This window comes from Ambystoma mexicanum, chromosome 1p, assembly GCF_040938575.1.
Source record: "Ambystoma mexicanum isolate Mex_15411 chromosome 1p, UKY_AmexF1_1, whole genome shotgun sequence".
Lineage (NCBI taxonomy): Eukaryota > Metazoa > Chordata > Amphibia > Caudata > Ambystomatidae > Ambystoma > Ambystoma mexicanum.
The window spans coordinates 155,887,108-155,908,061 of record NC_090921.1 but is presented as its reverse complement, the minus strand read 5'-3'; the positions used below and the strand labels follow the sequence as shown (position 1 = coordinate 155,908,061).

Here is a 20,954-nt window from a genome sequence, read left to right as displayed (position 1 = left end):
ATAGAGACACATTCTGAGCAAGGTGAGACACGAGAAGGAGGAGATCTTCTGGGGGAAGGTAAACCCACTGGAGCAGGACTATCGATCGAGGGACCAGAGCGAAGGGTGAGGAAACCCTGAAGGTCCCTGCAGGAAGTCGTTGGCTTCCGGAAAACCGTGACGGGTAGGTGGAAAAAGCCTTTTCCCAGACAAGAAGAAGCCTGAATTGTGTGTCGATAACGCCAGTGACCTTCCCGGTTGAACGACCGAGTTGGGGAGGCGAAGCTTGTGGTATCAACCTTGACCCGTGAATCAAAGCCACAAAAACAAGAAAGGAATGCATACACCCAGTGATTTAGTGAAAGACATGAAAGGCTGGTTTGTGTCAAGGGAAGATTGAAGCCACAACAGTGTATCTCACAATTGAAGGTTGGACGCATGCTGATGAGACTCGAAAGAAACTCTAAAGTTACGGATATCTGTGAAGCCAGTGATTCAGAGTAGCAGAGTGTTCTGGCGAAAGGAAGACACCTACTCGAAAGTCTCCATAAACAGTTTAATGTCTTGTTGTAAAACGGAAAGTGAACAAACTCTGAAATGCGCAATGGTCAAGATTAATCCTTTTGAAAGGGGAAGTTAAAAGGTGATTGCTTTAAGAGAAAGATCTCCTTGAACTTTGTTGGTTGTGTTATGGAACTATCAAGTCCAAGAGACACTGAGAAAAACACCATAAGGGAGAGATAAAGTGAAAGTCGAAGTGGTCCTGCGTAGGTCTGTTGAAAAAGCCTCACACATTCGAAAATCTTTGACATCAGTAGAAGGTCCGAGTCTGACCGAGGGAGACCTGGAATATAAAATAAGATGGGGGAAGGGAACGCCTAATGAATGTGGATAAAGCTTGGGGATGGGAACCCCTGCAAGTGCTGTGATTGTGAGGTCAGAGCCTGACTGCAGAGAATAAGGTACTTTTTGTGTTGAACGGTCTGAGCCCGACAGAGGGAGACCTATGTGAACTTTAGTTGAACTGTGAAATAACATTTGGAAAATTGGAATACGTGACTTTAACGTGGAAGGCCAAGCGTACCCCTTGCCATGTTTTGAAATGCCTTTTTTTATAAGCTGTGTGTCATACTGTTTACGAGGGCCGCCTTACTCTGTGCTGTCCAGCGTGGGGATGAGATCTGACTCAGCCTCCTTGATCTTTTATGCTAGAACACTGACTTTCCTTTGCATACATATTCCACTTTATACACTTTTTGTATAAGAGATAGGCAGGCCTTAGGTTTTGTTAGTATAGGCCATTTTGGATTTGACAAAGACTGACTAGGACTGTGTTTTCATTATTATTTTATGGTAGAGACTACTCCCATCATAGCTTTAGGGGAAAATAGGAGTTTTTCTAAACCCCAAGTATTGAATTAAGGTTTTAAAACGTGTAACTCTTGTGTCAGTGTCATACTTGTGATACCATGCTTCCCTTACATTAATGAAACACACTATTATGTGAGATGAGAAAGGTTACAGATTAACGGAGGGGTTTGCAAGGAATCATCAGCCTAAAGATTCTGTAATTCTCCAGCATGGGGTCTGGCATGGATTCACATGCTCATGAATATTCCCCGTCGTCAGGCTGGGAATCCTCGGTAAAGAAAAAACCAGTATCAGTTTCGTTTCTGATCTGTCTTTCGTAGTAATAACCAATCACTGGTCTCTGCGTCATACTGACCACAGCCAATGACTGCCCTCTACCTAAGCACCGCCTCTGGCAGCCATCTTCAGATTTTTACCGCACGTTCATGTGTTGGGATCCTCGTGCTATTGCTCTCGAGCGTTAGTGCTATTTTTTTGCGCTTTTTCACAAAAACTTCGATTCTTTCGGTCAAAAGAGCCTCAAGCTCCACCAATCCTACATCCGATCAACGGGGACCCGTGTCGGATTCATCTGTGCCCCTCAAGGGTGAAGATTTCGTCGAGCTACACTTCGGAGGACTCCAGAAGCTTCTCAGGCCCGGTCTCGGAGATGGCCCAGGAGAAGGGAAGCTCGACGCCCGGAAAGCTGTTCAGGGCCTGCCCTGGATGCCAGCTGCAGAACGTCTTCAAGGAGGACGAACACTCTTTCTGCCTTTACTGCCTTCATGGGGACAAGACGCACGTGGAGAAGGACTGTGCGTTTTGCGGCAACATGTCGGAACGGACCATGAAGGACCGCCATCAACGTCTCGCCAGCTGGCTGGAGGGTAAGAGCCCGTCTGGCGAGAAGAAGAAGAAATCTGAGCGGTCTTCTAAGACCTTTGAGGGCGCCCCGGCGACGGGGGCCCAACATAAGGCCAAGCACCGCGAGTCCGCTGGCACCGGGAGCGCCGAACGGTCGGGCTCTACGGGCGCCAGGCAGGGCGCACCCTCCCCGGCACCATCAACCACGAGCCAACGCTCTGGGTCGGGTAAGAGGAAGGCCGAGCACCCGGCGAAGCTCCTGGAGAGGCCCCGGTCGAGCTCTAAGGCAGAGGAGGAGCGTGGCAGTGCCCCCTCCCTCAAGGATAAGGCGGTGAGCGCACCTAAGGTGGTGAAGGCCTTGATCCATTCGACCAAGCCCTCTATCGAAACGGTCGCGGCGGCCCTGGCCCAGCCTGTGAAGGCTGCACCAGTGGTGGCGGCCTCGGGGCCCAGAATCTCCCTGCCTCCTCGGAGGGAGTCTTCTTTTGTGCCCATCGATAGGACCCCCGTGAAACCCTCCGTGGGGAAGAAGAAGGGGGGGCAGGGCGTCGTCGTAGAGTCGGCCTCAACCTCAGAAGAGGAGCTGATCGAGGTCTTAAGCCACGGCCTAGGCGTGGAACAAGACCAGCCCGTCGGAATGGGCCCCGACGCAGGTGACGACGACGACATCGCTCGCCCGTCGGATTCCCCTCTGCCAGCGCCGCAAGACAACTCAGCGGCCATTTTGTTGGCTATACAGTCCTTATGCTCCGAGATAAGGACGAGACTACCGTTACCGACGGAGGAACCTCTCCCGTCGGGGGATCCAGAACCGGGACCTTCTGGTGTTCCCCCTACCAAGAAAAGAAGGATCCATCCACCGCCTCCTTTTCAACCGTCGCGCCCCGTCCAGCCCTCCTCCCCGTCCACCCGAGGGGATGATACGGGGACTGACACGGCAGCGACGGGTACGGACGACGAGGCATACAACGAGGATTTTCCGTCGTCGCCTCCCACCAGGGCTTCTCCGCCCGACGAGATTGGATCGTTCCACTCAATGATCGCCAGGGCATCCGAGCTTTTCCAACTCTGCCCTGAGGAGAAGAAAAAGGAAGGCTTCCTTTACCAACGGCGCGAGGCCAAGAGGAAGACGGTCCTCGCAGTGCCTCTGTTGGACGACATTTGGGATGAGGGCCTTTCCCTCCTCAAGAACCCTTCCACGACGCCAGCGAAAAGAGACCGGTACGAGAAAAAGTACCGGGTCCCGGACTCGGCCCCCCTATGCCTCCGGGCGCAGCCTACCCCGGACTCCGTCGTCTCCGCGGCAGCCAGGAAGAAAGCGGGGGGGGGTGCGGCCTCCACGTCGACTTCCCCGCCGGACGGCGAGGGAAAGAAATTGGATGCCATGGGACATAGAGTCATCTCGTCGGCGGCGACGACGATTAAAGCGGCCAACGCCTTGGCTATCGTGGCCCGCTACGACAGGGAACTCTGGTACAAGATAGCTCCCCTGCTGGATTTTCTGCCGGACGACAAGAGGGCGGAGGCCCTTGAGATCCTGCAGGAAGGTGAGGTGGCCTCGGACCACGCCATCACCGTGGCGACGGACATCGCCGACACTGGGTTCCGCCAGATGGGCAACGGCGTTTGCCTTCGACGTCGTGGATGGCTCAAGGCTACGGACTTTCGGCAGGACGTCCAGACCAGAGTCCTGGACATGCCCTTCGACGGGAACAACCTGTTTGGGAAGACAGTGGACGATTCCCTTCAGGCCATCAAGGCGGATACTGAGACGGCCCGGGCCCTTGGAGTACTGCAGCAACGGCGGACGCCCTTTCGGAGCGGCGGAGGCAAGGGCGCCTCCAAAGGTTCCGGCGGCGGTTTCGCTTCCTACTGTCAAGCGGCCCGCTCGTCGTCGCAAGAGGCCTACAGAGGACGAGGCAAGTCTGGCGGACCCCGCCGTCGTCGCCAAGGAGGCCAAGGCGGCAAGGCCGCGTCCAAGCAGGATTGAACCGGCCGTGGGGTCGGGCCCCCACCGAAGCACCCCGGTGGGAGGCCGGCTGGCGGGCTTCGTCAGCGTGTGGGAGTCCATCTCCACCGACCGTTGGGTGCTGGACGCCCTGGCCCGGGGCCACGCGCTCGAGTTTCAAAGAAGGTGCCCGCGCGTCCCCCCCGTGGCCAGGAAAGAACTTCACGTCCCTCAACTTCTCCTGGAGGTAAAGGCGATGCTCAGAAAGGGCGCCTTCGAACTCGTCCCAAAGAGGCTTCGGGGCTCCGGAGTCTACTCGCGATACTTCCTCGTGAAGAAGAAGACGGGAGGATGGCGCCCCATCCTGGACCTGCGACGCCTGAACAAGTTCATCAAGGCGCAGAAGTTCCGGATGGTCACCCTCCAGCACGTCCTGGGTCAGCTGGAGGAAGGAGACTTCCTATCGTCGTTGGATTTGGAGGATGCCTACTTCCACATTCCCATCCTAAAGGGGCACCGAAAATTCCTCAGATTCGTGGTCCAAGGGCGTCATTACCAGTTCAAAGCCCTTCCCTTCGGACTACGGTCGGCACCCAGGGTTTTCACCAAGTGCCTCGCACCGGACCGTCCAACTCCTCACAGACCTGGGATTCTCCGTGAACTACGCCAAATCCCACCTGGTGCCCGCGCAAGTCGCACTGTTTCTGGGAGCGAGGCTCGACACAGTGTCCCTTCTGGCCTCCCCGTCGGAGGAGAGGACCAGGACCATCTTGGGCAAGGTGCAACGGATGTTGGTGGCCGACGCGGCCAAGGTGAGGTCCATCAAGTCCCTCCTCGGGATGATGTCTTCCTGCATCTACCTCATTCCCATGTGCAGGCTCCGGATGCGCCCGTTGCAAGAATTCCTGGATGCGCGCTGGATCCAGACGACGGGCAGCTTCGAGGAAAGGATCAAGCTCGACGAGAGTTTCCGACGAGCGATACGGTGGTGGGGCACCCGCGCGCATCTGACGGCGGGCATGGACTTCCAGACCCCAGCCCACCAGGTGACTGTGACCACGGATGCCTCCCTAGAAGGGTGGGGAGCGCACACCGAAAATCTGCACGCAAGGGGACTCTGGCTCCCGACGGAGAAGTCCCTGCATATCAACGTCCTGGAGCTCCGTGCAGTGTTTTGGGCCCTCAGGTCCTTCCTTCCGTCCCTCAAGGGCAAGGTGGTGAGGATCTTCACCGACAACACCACCACCATGTTTTACATCAGGAAACAGGGCGGAACCAGGTCCCCAGCGCTGTCCAAGGAGGCGCAGGACCTGTGGCATTGGGCCGTCGCCCAAGGGATTCTTCTGGTGCCGTTTCATCTGGCAGGGATAAAAAACACCATCGCCGACTCACTCAGCAGGGAGCTGCGCTCGTGCCATGAGTGGGAACTACGGCAGGATCTGGTGGATCGCCTCTTCCGACGGTGGGGCACACCCCAGATCGACCTGTTCGCGACGGCGACGAACACCAAGTGCCGGAGGTTCGCCAGCAGGTTTCCCCAGACGAGGAGCATGGGCGATGCTTTCTCGTTCCCCTGGGAGGGCCTGTTCCTCTACGCGTTCCCTCCCTTGCCTCTGCTAATCCGGCTCGTCAACCAGCTCAAGAGGTCACGGTGCAGGATGATCCTCGTCGCACCTGCGTGGCCGAGGCAGATATGGTTCCCGGACCTTCTGGACTTGTCGGCGTCCCCGCCAATCAAGCTGCCGGCGGACGCGGATCTACTCTCCAGGGAAGGAGGCGCCATCCTCCACCACGACCCGAAGTCGCTGAACTTGCAGGCCTGGCTCCTGCAGCGCTAGAGTTTGGAGGATACGACATACCGGCCGATTGCAGAGAGGTTCTTGCAAAGGCCAGGGCGTCCTCGACTCTTAAATGCTACGGACACAAATGGAAGAGGTTCTCTGTCTGGTGCCACGCACAGAAGATTAACCCTCTAGGGATTACGGCTCCCCAAGTACTGCCGTACCTGCTGACGCTGGCCAAAGCTGGTCTGGCACACGCGTCCATCAAGATTCATCTTGCTGCGATCTCCCGATACACCAGAACCACGGGCCGGACGTCCTTGTGGTCTCATCGTCTGGTGAAAGAGTTCATGAAGGGACTGTTCAGATCGTTCCCGCCGGTGAAGGCTCCGGCCCCGGCGTGGGTGCTCAACGTGGTGCTGACCAAGCTCATGGGACCTCCGTTCGAGCCTCTGCACTCGGCCCCGTTGAAGTTTCTATCGTGGAAAACAGCTTTTCTCGTGGCCATCACCTCCGCACGACGAGTGGGAGAGATCCAGGCCCTTTCCTGCAAGGCCCCGTACTTGACTTTCCACGACACGAGGGTAGTGCTCAGGACGCACCCCTCCTTCATGCCCAAGGTACCGTCGGACTTTCATCTCAACGAACCCTTGGTGTTACCTGTGTTCTTCCCGTCGCCTTCGTCGCCGGCTGAGAGGACTTTGCACTCGCTGGATGTAGCTAGAGCGCTGAAGTTCTACGTGGACCGCACGAAAGGTTTTCGGAAGACGTCACAACTCTTTGTGAACTTTGGACCTGTCAATCAGGGGAAGGCTCTCTCGAAGGCTTCCATCTCCAGATGGCTCTCCGGCTGTATCATGTACTGTCACCGGTTGGCAAACCGACCGCTGCCTGGCCGTCCGAGAGCCCATTCCACCAGAGCGATCGCAGCTACCATGGCGTTCCTATCTGGTGTGCCCCTGCTGGACATATGCAGGGCTGCTACGTGGAGGTCGACGCACACCTTCACGAAATTCTACTGCGTCGACCGGGATTCCAGGGAGGAGTCCAGGGTCGGCCAAGCAGTGCTGCGCAACCTGTTCGCCTGAGGTGAGCCTGGTGAGGAGGTAAGATGCTTAATGTTGAGTTGATGTGATGCTTAATGTTGAGCCTTTGCCACCTCCCGTGGTTGTGCATGTGTGTACTGCTATGTATTCTTTATTCATGAGCATGTGAATCCATGCCAGACCCCATGCTGGAGAAGGAACAAGTTACTTACCTGTAACTGTTGTTCTCCAGCATGGGTCTGGCATGGATTCACATGCGAACCCTCCCGCCTACCCCTCTGCGGCTCTTCACTTGGTCATACTGCCACTTCACGTGCTTCCAAATCTGAAGATGGCTGCCAGAGGCGGTGCTTAGGTAGAGGGCAGTCATTGGCTGTGGTCAGTATGACGCAGAGACCAGTGATTGGTTATTACTACGAAAGACAGATCAGAAACGAAACTGATACTGGTTTTTTCTTTACCGAGGATTCCCAGCCTGACGACGGGGAATATTCATGAGCATGTGAATCCATGCCAGACCCATGCTGGAGAACAACAGTTACAGGTAAGTAACTTGTTCCTTCTGCGTAAAAGTAACGTTCCGTGCAAAAGGGAACGCATGATATGGGAACCAATTGAGAATCGCCGCTAAGCAAAGCAAATACAGGAAAAGTATCCACAACCTAGGAAGCTGAGGTTTTGTCGAAGATTGAAAGTAAACAGTTGATAAAGAGGGAAGAGGGAAGCCTGTTATGAACTTTTGGTGAACAACAAGCGCATATTGAAGTATTGTGAAATGAAGATGAACATTGTGCTGTGGGAAAAGAAAAGGGAACATTGAAACAGGTTTGAGTCCGGCAAAGGAAGGCCTGTGTAGGACGATGGTCCTATGGTTGTTTCAGAACGGAATTGTACATGGAAAACAAGACCAAGCGAGCTTAAAGGAGCTGTTGAACTGTGCAGGTCTCTCAGTAAGCCAGAGTGTGCTGAACTTGATGAAACTGTGCCTGTCACCTATCTATCTGAACTCTCTAAACACCTGTGCTAGTAAACATGGGGAAGGGAACTTCTATACAAGCCATTCTGACACTTCTTTTGATAAAACTCTTAATTTCTTTATTTCTCCTGTACACATTTGTTGTTAGAGAAAGAGGGCTAAGTTAGCTTTCTTTAGTGTAGGCCTGTATAATCTGACTTAGAATGACAAGGACTGTTTTTCTTTTGTTTCATGGTCGAGACTACTCCCATGTTAGAGTTAGGATTAGCTAGGAATTACTCCAACCCTGCTGATTTTCTAAATAAAGGTTTTTGAAACTTGCATCTGTTGTTGTGCATATCTGCTATTGATACCATGCCCTCTTTACAGCAGATAATGCCTTAGTTGCAGGGAGCTCCCCATGGGAATGGGAGTCCTTCTCCTTTTGAGGGAAGTGTGAGGGGTCAGAAATATGAGACTGACAATTTGGTAAACGGTTTTCACAAGTAGCCATTTTTATTGACTCATAAGAGTTTTCTAAACGCCACTCTATCCTTAACCTAAAGAGGATTTTCCTGCCTATCAAAATAAACTAAAGGAAAACACTCTAATAAAAGGAATCTATTCCTCACACTTGTATATACATTAGGCTCATAAAGGTAATACATGGCAATTCAGAGGTAACAGAAATAACCGTTATGTTCAACGTAAACCTAAAATCTGGGTATCCTTGTAACCTGGGTTGGATCCCTTTCCCCAGATTCAGAGCAGGATTTTCAATCTAAAGTTCAAATAAGAAAGTTCTGTTTTATAGCCAAGTTCTAATCACAAAGTTCTTCTTGCTCCAAAAGACTTTCACTTGGACTTTATCCAACAGTCCAACCAGATGACAAGTTTTTATGTCTCCACTTATAGAAAAGAGTTCAACACAATGGGCCTCATTACAGGCCTGGCCGTCTGGAAATAAGGGTGCCAGTAGCAATGTACTGGCACCCTTTCCGGGCCGAAAGACTACGAAACTGCTGCAGGGGCTGGTTCTCCTGGGAGGTGTGAATTGCTGGGAGCGCTGGCTCCTACAGGCATGGTTTTCACAGAAACAACAGTGCCAGTGCTGCTGTGTCTCATTCCCGTGCAACTTCATGGAAATGGGGACTTACACTTTCTGCCGCTTGACATCCCGAGTCACCGAACTTGTAATGTCCCGGTGGCACCAGGATCTCAGGCGGTGGAACAGTTTTATGAGATCGGCGGCAACCCGCCAGTAGCACCAGCATTTTACCGCCAACCATGTTCTGTATCAACAACAATGCTTTGTCAGGATGATTCTACCACAATTTATGAAACTCTTTATTGGTCTTGCCACTTCTTCTTCTACACAACCTTCAACCACAATGCAGTACTTCAATGATTTCTTCCTGGTCCACTAACTTGCCAGGACTACCACTGAAAGGTCACTGTCCTCACATTCTGGCCTGCCAGGACAAAAGCTCATAACACTACATAAGTACTTTGTGCTGAGGTTTACTTCAAACCTTTTAGAAAAGTCTTTAACTTTGAACAACATCAAAATTCACAGCTTCTTTTCTCAAGTAACTGCTGACAATGTTTCTTTATTGCACTTGTCCCTTTTTGGTTTGTCAATTTGTTGGTATCTTGCTCAACTGTTGCCTCTTCCTCACTCTTTCAATAATGATTACAATCCTTCTGCAATAATGTTCTCTTGTTATTTAGCTAATATGGATTATATGCTCTTTGAAGTATTGCACCCTCTTTACTTTTGCAATGGTGGTTATCGTTAGCTTGCTTCAATATTGCCCCCTATTTACTTTCGCATTGATGTTGGCTTTGATAGCAATGATTGTAACCTTTCTCTTCTTGTCTTTTTAGATCTTATTTCGCAATGTGAATTCATTATATTAGTTCCGTATTCAAAATTGTTATCACTAGTCAGTGGTTGGTTACGGAGCGTACTGAGATAACCGGACAATGATAAGCTCACTGGTTTCTGCACACGTGTCCGTGCGATCTGCTGCAACTGCTCGTTATGCCTCTTTGGGCGGAAAGAGCTTTTCTCCCTCTTAGTGCACTCCGGTGCTTGCAGCCACCAAGGCCCCAGGTGCAATCAGGAGAGCCTCTGTCTCCAGGGGGAAAGCCTGCCACAACACTGCTTCCTGCTGCACAACCTCTGCATTTAAGCTCATCAAGCTTGGAGACCCTCTCAAGGCCAACATCTTATTCAAAGAAAGCGGCGGCTCCGTTTCCTTTCTTCTTCCACTGGTGGTATCTGCAGCTCCACCTCCTGTTTCTAATTGCCTGCATCTGAGGGGGCTTTATATATTAAAATGTCCCGCTCAGGTATGGGTCATTAGAACTACTAGGCTGCAACTTGTAGTTTACTGCCTCTGAGTACCTCTTTGTCATCCCAGTACTTAGGGCATTGTGGGACTTGAAGTCCCCAATGTTCTCGCTACCCTTTTGTTCAAAGGTTTCAATTCTGCAATAAGCCATTAAGACTGTAGGGTCTCTAAGGAAGTTAGTAAATGGTTTCTCCCAGTTCTCCTGACTCGATTTCCCGCTCATGTGGTCCTCCCGAAGAACACCACCCTCAAGGTCAGGATCAGGAAGCGTCTTCCTTTCCCTGGCCACATGAGTAGGATCCTAGGACAGGGTTTCTGGGAGAATCATCTCTGATTCATCACATACCCTTCCCCTTATGGCACTACTCTTCACAGCCTCTATTGGGAATCGTGAAAGAAAATCAACATTACCTTGTTCTTTTCCTTTACGATGTTCAAACAAAAATCAATAGGGCTGTAAATCTAAAAACCAGAATATAAGTCTAACATTGGTATCTTTTCTCAAACTCAACCATTTATGAGGAGCATGGTCAGTCACGATAGTATTTCAAAGGAGTTCTAGCCCGGCTTTAATTTGTCAAGACATACTTGGTCTTCAAAATGCCATTTACGTTTTTGGGGTTTTGCATTTCTAAGATTGTTTGTAAGAATGGAAGGGATGGAAGAGAAATTTGGTATGAACCTTCTGTAGTAACCAACTAGGCACAGGAAGGCTCGTAGTTCTTTCTCAGTCTTGGGAGCTTGCGTCTCTTTAACGGCTCTAATCTTTTCAGTCTGGGGTTGAACTAATCCATTTCTCACAAAGAAGCCTAGATATTTTACTGCAGATCTAGCAATATTACACTTCTTCGGATTAGCAGTAGGTCCAAATTTCCTTAAGGCCTGCGTAGCCTTATATATATGTGACATATATTCTGGCCATGTTTTACTATGTAATAATAATGTCATCGATGTAGGCACCACAGAATGAAGTATAAGGTCTATGAACATTAGTCTGTGAAAGGTTGTTGGGGTCCCATGCAAACCAAAGGATAAAACCTTAAATTGAAACAAGCCTATCGGAGTGGAAAAGGTTGTCTGAAGTGTGTGGCTGAGTGTTGGCCGAACAGGACGTTGGAGAGAGTAAGCTGCTGAGTCTCTCTATACTTTCCATCCTGCGAAGGAGGAGCCGGAGTCACCAAAACACTTGCTACAAGCAGAGTGTTTGGCTGAGTGTTCGGCGGCTGTGGAGCAGCAAGGCTTTGCTCCGTCTCTTTGTGTGTTAATTGGACTTAGAATTTGCCCCGACTCATTCGTGCTTCTGCCTCCCACCCGCGATGACTGACGATGTAGTCATGGAGACGGAGGAAAAAGAGGAGATGAAGTTGGAAGATGCCGAGAAATTGGAGGTGAGTGATAGGCCTGCTCCTCCATTCCCAGTGAACGTTGTTATAGGAGCTAAAACTGGGGCATTTATAGAGGCGGGGGGTGCTGGGTTATGTCCCCCCTCTCCCTCTCCTTCACCTGATCGGCCAACGAACATTGTCAACAAACTAAATATCATAGACTGTGTTGAGGAGGGGGCGGGAATCAATGAAAACTCCACAGAGAGAAAGGGAATCAGTGGGTATGAATGTAAGTGTCCCCAGAAACGCACCCCCCTTAGTGAGAGGCAATAATGGACACACCCCAGAAGGGGTATGAGGCCAAGACCAAGTGCGGTTGAAATCAAAAGAGCTTTATATAATTCAATATAGGGCATGCAAAGGACTCTGCAAACTCTGAGAGTGCTCTGTCTGACAATAGCAAAGACAGTCAGTTATATTACAAATACACGTCATGCATGAGGTAAGCTATAGGGGCCACAGAGTCTCAGGGATTGGGTGGTGATGGCTAGGTGGTATACAATGTATACAGTTGCTTCTCCAGGATTGGCGGACGTTGGTGCTGCGCCACGTGGGGTGGGAGGTCAGCTGGGCTCATCATGGTGTAGTGCTGGGCTGGACATGCCTTGTAACGATTGATAGCTAAACTAACATTTGCCCTTTTGGCCACACATTCCCACTCATTCGTCACACTTCATGTGTCCTGTTGAGTTGCAACTCTTGGAAGCGCTGACCTTAGATCAATACATGGCCAGGAACATTGATATGCGATCTGGAGTGTCTTAAATCATCAGTTTGGGAGGCACCTTAGGTTCAAGCAATCAGGTCCCATGGGCGTAGTCAGGGGCATGGGCGGGGGTGCTTGACTAACCATCCTTGGCAATTTCGGTGAGGGATGGTATTATGATCTGTTGGTACATGTGTGGGCGCCCCCCTTTCTAGGGTCATTAACTCGGGGTCGATGGAGGTACTACTGACCCGTGGGGGGCATGTGACTGGTGCTTGAAAGGCGGTGGGATTTAGGACCAGGTAGCTTGTAAGTTATGGAGTCAGGCTGTGGTGGCCTTTGACACGGGGGAGAGTGGCTGATGCTTGAAACGGGTCCAGCAGGGTAGGGAGGGAAGGCAGGGCTGTGCCGTTTGAACACCGTTTATCTCGGCAGGCCTGGGCAGGAGGAGGGGGAAATGGCCTTGCAGCTCCATGCGTGGCATCTTGCACGAGGCGGTTTTACTGTATTATGGGTGAGGGGCGACTAACAACAATGGGGTTTCTAAAAGCACTCATATGTATTTGTATTTACATGGGATACTAGCTGAGGATCATACTTTTTTACATAGCATTTCACATCTACAGTTGACATACGAACATGAGGTGTCAGGCAGGTGTGTATAAAGAGTTTATAAAGAGAGCAACACAAGTTATTGTTCACAGTTATCAGCTGTCCAGTCTTTGTATATCTCTTCATTACATGTAATATCGGTTGCATAGTTTTCTCTTTACCCATTCTCCTTTACATTAGCAGCGAACGTTAGTCAACAAGGCACATATTACATAAATGGTTTCTACACGTTGCAAGGGCTTTCGGGGTGGGTATGGGTGCGAGGCGTCATGTCATCTATAGCTGGGGGGCTTGGTACAGGGGTCAGGGCCTGCAGGGTTTGGGCTGATCTCAGTTACATCCTAGTGTTCTCGTTCATAGCTGGGGCAATGATGTACTGCGGAAGGTTAACAGCTACAGTGTTTTATTTTGTTGTTCGCTCGCGTCTGGTGACTCGTGAGAATGAGTCTTCAGCGGATCTGCCATGCAGTGGGAGGTTGGGGAAGTGTGGGCCTCTCGGAGGTCACTCTGCAGCGTTCAGTGTTTCTGCCTTGGGTTAGATATGCATGTTTCTAGCAAGATGGGGATGGCTTAATACAAGATGGCGTCTATTCTATAACGTGGTGGTGCAGCCCCACGTGTCGGCCTGCAGCCACCCCGCCACCTGGGCCCGGGAGGCCGGGGGCTGCCGACGAGTCATGGGTCTTAACCAGGATGGGACATGTAGTGGGAGGGGGGTCCTATTGACCTACCCTTCCCTACATCTCCCCCCTTTCGTTACTTAAGTAACGAATACCTTAGCTCCCCCAGTAGTTCGCTCTCTTTCTCAGCCAACACTGCCTCTTCCCAGGCTTGCGTTCCTTTCATTGGCATCAACGCTCTGCACACCCCCCGGAGGCTTTCCCCCCCTTCTGGCATACTCATCTGGGGTGCAAGTCATATATATACATCCCATATCTCCCTCCAGGTCCACCCATACCTCCGTGTACCACTCTAGCTCCCGGGGTTCCTTTATTGTGGTATGATATAACCTGTCCACTATATTCCCGTCATAATATTTGGGCACCATTCTATACTTGGATTCTGCAACCTCTCCAGTTTGTACGTGTGCTTCCTGTTGCACCCGTGCCCTTGCTCCGGCATTGCCCATGGTCACCATCATCGCTCCATTGGGGACTGCATTTGCGCAGCATCGAAGACCCAACTGGCACACACAAAAAATCACAAGTAAAAACACGATGAGGGGCATTAGTAGTTTCACAGCGAGCCCCATCCAGGAAGGTACCCAGGAGAAAAGGTTGTCGAACCACGTGCTTGGGTCAGTGCCACCTTCTGTCTTCATTCGTTCCCCCAGGTTGTGGACTGCGGCAATGACGTGTAATAGTGTCCCGTTATCAGCATCTACAGCAGGTACAAAAGTGCAACAGGCACTTCCGATTTTTCGGCAAACACCTCCGTCCATCACTGTCAACAGGTCTAGGACATACCTGTTTTGCATTGTCATTAGTCTCAGTGCCCTTAGTTCCACTTTGATCACGTTGAATCCTTCTTCAGTGTCGTTGGCCAATTGAATCAGCTTCCACCGCGTGATCTGCAGCCATTTTGCATTTGCTCGGGCCTGAATGCTTGGAATGAGGGAGGCAAAGAAGCTTTCCGCTGAGCTGAATAACCTGTACCTGTCTGGGATCTGTGCCAAGAGTTCTGAGGAGGCTTTTGAGATGTAGTTTGATTACCTCTGTTTTCTGGACATGATTTCATCGGCGGTTCCTTCTGATAGGGCATAAAATGGTGGCTCTTCAGTGGGTGAGGCGTTGGTTGTAACTTGAGTCATTTTCCGGCCCCCCTGGCCGAGGTGGCTCTCCGGTATTACCATTAAGGCTGAGTGCAGTGTCGCCAGGGAACACGTGCCCCTCCATGATGGTGGGAGGTGCATGTATGCCCGCTTGCCACAGACCCAGTAAGTGTCCATCAGGGCTGCTGTTCCTTTCTTCATGTCTGGGATCATTAGGGTCTTGCTGCAGTTCGTGTTTCTTCCCATGTCGATTTTCCCTTCTCCTAGGAAGCAAAGTTCATTTGAGATTTCTTTCTTCAGTTTCAATGCTTTGTCTATAGCGCTCACCCAGGTCAATTTTAATTTTGCCACATGTTCTGACCACACCGCGGCACACGTCTTTGCAATCCATTGTAGTTTTTTGGTTGGCAGCCCTCATAGTGCTTCAGCTTTGCACATTACCACATCATCTGTCCATTTGTTTTCTGAAAATAGTGTTCCTTTTATTACTAAAAATGGTTCTTTTAAGCATACCACTCCCTTTGGTCTTGAGTAGCACGTTTTCTTGTTCTGCAGCATTTCAAAAGATGCCATGTGTGCCTGGAAGGTGTTCTTAATTCTGCACAGAGTGAGATGGAGGAGACACTGGGCGTCTGCAAGGGGCAATTCTTGCGGCATTAAAACTTTGTGTGCCTGCGGCATGGGGAGTTGTTCGTTTGGCTGTGGAGCTCATGTCTGCATACCATTTATTCGACTGGGGGAAGTGAGAGTGGTAGAGAGAGAGAGAGTGGGAGTGAGAGAGGTAGAGAGTGAGTGAGAGTGGGGAGATAGAGAGGGAGAGAGTGAGATATCATTTTATGCTGATTCACACGCTGTCATAAGCATTATTATAATACAGTTGTCAGTTCAATACATTTCGCATGCCTTCTTTTTTTAAATTTTTTATTCATGCACATTTACCCCGTCAGTGCCCTCTGCACCTTCTACTGATCCCATGCTGTCATAGGCTTTTCGGACGTCTGTCAAATGTATCCAATATCTCAGGCCCTTCACTTTCACCGCTGTGGGCGTGCAAAACACCACCTTGTATGGGCCATGAAAACTTGGACCCATTCCACCTACACACGAAGCTCCTGACGTATATCATCTCCCCTGGTTCCAGCTCACCTGTTGGGCTTTCTTTCTCTGGAGTGTGCGTTTCATTCTCCCCATCACTTATGAATGGTGGTGCAAGTTGTCTCGCTATCATTCGTGCTGCCTTAGTAAGTTTAGTCAGGTAGTCATTAAATTCTTTTCCCAGTACACTTGCACTTCTGTGTGCATCTGAATGTCTACGCAGGGGTGAGTGTGCTGTGTGCATTTGTCTCCCTGTCACGATCTCGTGGGGCGACAAATGGTGGTCGTTGCTTGGCTGATTCCTCAGCTCAAAAAGGGCCAAGGGGAGACAGTGCACCCAATTTTTCTTAAGCGTGAAACATAGTTTTGAGAGTCTGCCTTTTAGTAATCTGTTGATCTTTTCTACCATCCCGTTACTTTGCGGGTGATAAATCGAGCACAATTTATGCTTTATCCCTAGCAATGATGTCACTTCTTTAAAGAGATCGTTCACAAAATGTGTGCCGTTGTCAGAGCGAATTACGTTGCAAATTCCCCAGCGGGGGAATACTTCCCGCACGAGAAACTTTGCAGCGCACTTCGCATCTGGGCGGGCACAGGGACCTGCCTCTACCCAGCGTGAAAAGGGGCAAACTACCACGATCATGTACCTCGCTCTGTTGCATCTCTCACCCATATCTGCATAGTCGATATATAGCTCTCTAAAAGGTCCTATTGACTTGGGTATCATTCCTCTTAGTGTTCTCAAAGTCATGCCGGTGTTGTATATTTGACACGTTGTGCATTCCATTGTTAGCTTGGAGAGTTGTTCCTGTAGTCCTGGAATAAACCAGTTTTCCTGCATCTCGGCTGCGATGTGCTGCTTTGCGTTGTGTGCTGGGAAGTGTAGCTGCTGGAATGCCACTTCTAATAACTTAGCTGGTGTCACTGCTTTACCTGTGTTGTTTTGCCGCCATAATAAATCAGTTGCCGACTGGCTGCATCCTCTTTTTGTCCACAACTCTTTTTCGTCCTCAGGTGCCTCTTCCTGGAGCTCCAGTATTTGAGACACTGGCATGGCATTGTACCCGTCCGGGACACTTTCCTCCATTTCTCTTCGTATTAAGTACCCACCTGTGTTTTCTTTTCTCAAATATGACGCCTCCTCAGCAGCCGCGTCTGCTGCCGCGTTTCCCAAAGAGACAAAGGCAGTGTTATTGGTATGGGCTTGGCACTTTACTATTGCTACCATGATGGGTTCTTTCAATGCCTCTATGAGTTCCCTTAACAGTTCCGCATGTTGTACAGATGAACATCTGCCCTGTTGAACCCCCTTCTTCCCCACCTGGCAAGCCCTCCATGTACTGTTGTGGCCATATATGCTGAATCCGTGTAAATCGTTAATGCGCATCCTTTTGCTGCTCGTAATGCTTCAATTAATGCTACCAGTTCTGCTGCTTGCACTCAGAAATGAGCCGGTAGTCGCCGCTGTATTAGGACCTCATAGTCACCTTCTTCCATTCGCACGACTGCCACCCCCACGTGTTTTTACCCAGTTTCTGAATTTATGGAAGCTGACCCATCTATGAAAAATACCTCTCCTTCCGTCAGTGTGTTCTCGCTTACCACAGTTGTGCCATTGTCCTCGCCCTGATATGTTGCGCAATCATGTGCCTGGATATCCTCTACAGTGCAGAGCTCTGAGATGAATCTTGCGGGGTTAACCACCTCGCATCTTACCACATGTATGTTAGCGCTTGATAGTATGACCTCATATGCGGTGGCTCTCTGTGTGGTTAATGTGCTTTTTGATCGCTCGAGTATGGCGAACAATGAATGTTCTACATACAGTGTCAGTGAGCATCCCATTACTATGGTAGCGCTTTTCTCAATTGCGAACGCGGCGGCTGCGAGACCCTGTTCGCATGCGAAATGTCCTTGCATTACAGCGTCCAGTGTCCCACTGTAGTATGCCAAAGGCATGTGACCTAGTGACGTTTTCTGTGTTAGGACTGCGGTCATGAGTGCCCCCTTACAGTGCGAGAATAGGTAGAACTTGCGTTCATAATCTGGGGTCGCGAGTACTGGGGCGCTTGAAATGAGTTCTTTGAGTGATGTGAATGCATCGCATGTCTCTGAATCCCACTGTATTTCTGTTTTTTTCCTTTTGTGCCTCTTTGAGTGCCTGGAGCAATGGGCGTGTGTATGCAGCATAGTCTAATATCTAGGCCCGACAATAGTTGCACATCCCTAGGAATTTTTGCATGTCTTTCACTGTCTTTGGTCTTCCCACGGCTGAGATAGCCGCTACTCTGTCTGGGATTATTCTTTTGCCATCTTTTGATATCAATTGTCCTAGGTACAGCACTTCACGTTGACAGTATTATAACTTTTCTTTGTCCACTTTGTACCCCTTTTGGGATAGCAATGCTAAAAGGGCTATGGAATCTTTTCTACACTCTCCCTCGTTTTTGCTGCAAATCAATAAATCGTCCACATATTGTATTATTGTGCTGTCAGCAGTCATGTTTCCAAGATCTTCATGCAATATTCTATTGAATATGCTGTGGCTTTCGCAATATCCCTGGGGCAAACTGCAGTGTTCATACCTCCTCCCCTCTAGGGTGAATGCTGTCAGGTATCTGCACTCTTCTGCGAGTGGTATTGAGAAAAATGCGTTTCACTACAGTGAAGTGAGATACGTCTTTTGGTATGCTGCATAGGATGGATGTCGGATTTGGGACCAAAGGGAACTCTTTCTGGATGACGTCATTTAGTAGGCGTAAGTCCTGGATCATCCTCCAGGCCCCTCCTTTCGCTTTTTTTGATTGGGTAAATACATGTATTGCACGGGGAGTTTGAGGGTACTATTATCCCCTGTGCGAGTAGAGCATTTATTGTTTCTTTTATACCTTCCTCTAATTCCTGGGACAGGGGGTATTGTTTGACCCGGGGCAGAATTGCTCCAGGCTTGAGATTGATTTTTACTGGTGTGACCCCGTGTAGTAGCCCTACGTCATGTGGACCCGTCGTCCACAATTGCCAGGGCACTGACTGCATGTCATCATTAAAGAATGAAGGTGGGGCGCCTACCACTGCCATCAGCTGTATTGGCACCTGTCTTTGCTGTATCATTATTTCACAAGGGATGGCTATTTCCATGATTATTTCTCTGTCACTCTCTGTTAGGCAGAAACCTGTGCAGTTCCCTCTGGGACCACTGCAAAAGATTTAAGACTACAGGTGTTTGGCAGTAAACCCACTTGGTAGCAGTCTGTACCACAGATGCACTTGGTAGCTGTGGCTGAGCAGTCGGACTTCCCTCAAGAAGAGTTAGGCAGTATACAGAGTATTCACAATAGGTCAAAAGAACATAGTAGAACAAGTAAACACTGACCAGAGCTTGGTGTAAAAGAGATATAATTATTTATTTAAAACCACATCTAGAAAAACACACAGGCACTAATAGTAAGCAATTCAAAAACACGGTCACTAAAAGATATACACTCCCTTAGAAGAATATTAGACAAGTCTTAAGTACAGCCCCACTTATTTTCAGACAGCGGTGAGCGCTTAATGCAGATGGCACTCTAATAATTTGTTAAAAAGGGAGAGAAAAGCAGAGTATAATATGAAACAGATCCCAACTCTTTCATAAGATCAAAACAAGGGAGGAAGGCAAGTACAACCGTGAAGTTAGAGTTCAGTAGGCCGGATCCACTTTAAGATGATCAGAACGAAATGTGTCCAAGGTCACACAGTTGAAGTGCACAAGAGTCTTGCAAAGGTTCAAAAAGAATTGGACCAAAAAGAAAGGGACCAGTTAGAAGGTCAAGGCGGCCAGCCCAGTCCAGAAGGTTAAGGGGTTATTATTACCTTGTAGCAATCTTTAGAAAGGGAGGCCTGGCAGACACGGTACCTTAAAGTGGTGAGAATACTCCAGCGGGGGCAGTTGTTCCTGGCAGCGGATGCAAGTCGTTGCTTCGTCCGGGGGAAGAGAGGATCTCGTCGGGGAGGAAGACAGGAGTCCGTTGCACTTCCAGGGAAGAAACCAGCCGCGGAGTTCTCAGGTAAAAGGAGCGGTCCTTTTATTCGCGGTGCAGTGGTAAGTGGCTTTCCGGTTGCCGGGGTGCTTGGCACGGGCAATTCGACCACAAGACGGTCTGGGATGCGAAGAGAAGAAGGTAAACTAGTTGTGCCCACCAGTCAAGGGAAGAAGCCTCTGCAGCCGGGAGATCTTCTCTGTCGTCGGGAAGTGGTGAGTCGGTTCCGCAGGGCTCCACCGGTGGTGTCGTCGTGGCAGGTCGGCTCAGCTTCTCCCTCGTCGGATTCTCAGGTCCTGTGGCGACTTCTGAAGTTCCAGTCCCCAAAGCCCTGCTTTTATGCAGCACACCCCCATTCACTCAGCCTAGCTGTCAATCAAACATGCTAAGTGGTGAGCCGGCCGGCTCACCACTTGGGCCAATCACACAAGAGTGCGACTTGAGTTACCAAGGTAACTCAGTCCAGGGTGCCTAAACCCCCTCCTACACCCCCTGTTGTACCCAGACAGAGTGGCACCACTTTTGGAGGCTTCTGTGGAGAAGCCCGCCAAAAAGTGGAACAAAGGGCTCGACTTGGGTTGGAGTCACAGAAGAGAACACAAACCCCATTTTAGAATCGAGTCCTGGCAAAAAATACCAACCGGCGAATTAATATTAAATAAATAAACTGGCGGTATGTTCGAGGCTATGAGAATTAAATAATTAAAGTTGGTAGCCTCGAACAATGGGAAAATCCCATAGGGATATATTCGCGGTCGAATATGAAAGTAGTTTCCACTGCCACCAGCCAAAACTCGATCAGGGGGGACGGAGACGTGCCCCCTCGACTAACAGACCCCGGGGCAATCGAATTGCCCCGACCAGTACATCCACAATATGATGGTTTGTACTGGTTTCTGTTCATAATTTGGGACTAGTAAAGCAAATGGTGACTTTACATGCCCTGGGAGACAGTAGTCAGTCCCAGGGTATGGAGTCTATGGTGGGGTGTCACTATGACACCCCTGTGTTACTGCACGGAGGGTGCTGTGTAACACACATAGTAAAAATACATGAGACCCTCTGGAGTAAAGGACCCCATAG

At 50.0% G+C, this 20,954-nt stretch overlaps 1 protein-coding gene across 4 annotated transcripts in view; it reads left to right on the top strand.

The window, feature by feature from the left end:
* The window catches only part of LOC138567454 (protein phosphatase inhibitor 2-like), a 2,745,435-nt gene that overhangs the window by 65,979 nt on the left and 2,658,502 nt on the right, over nucleotides 1-20,954 (top strand). The window lies entirely within an intron of this gene.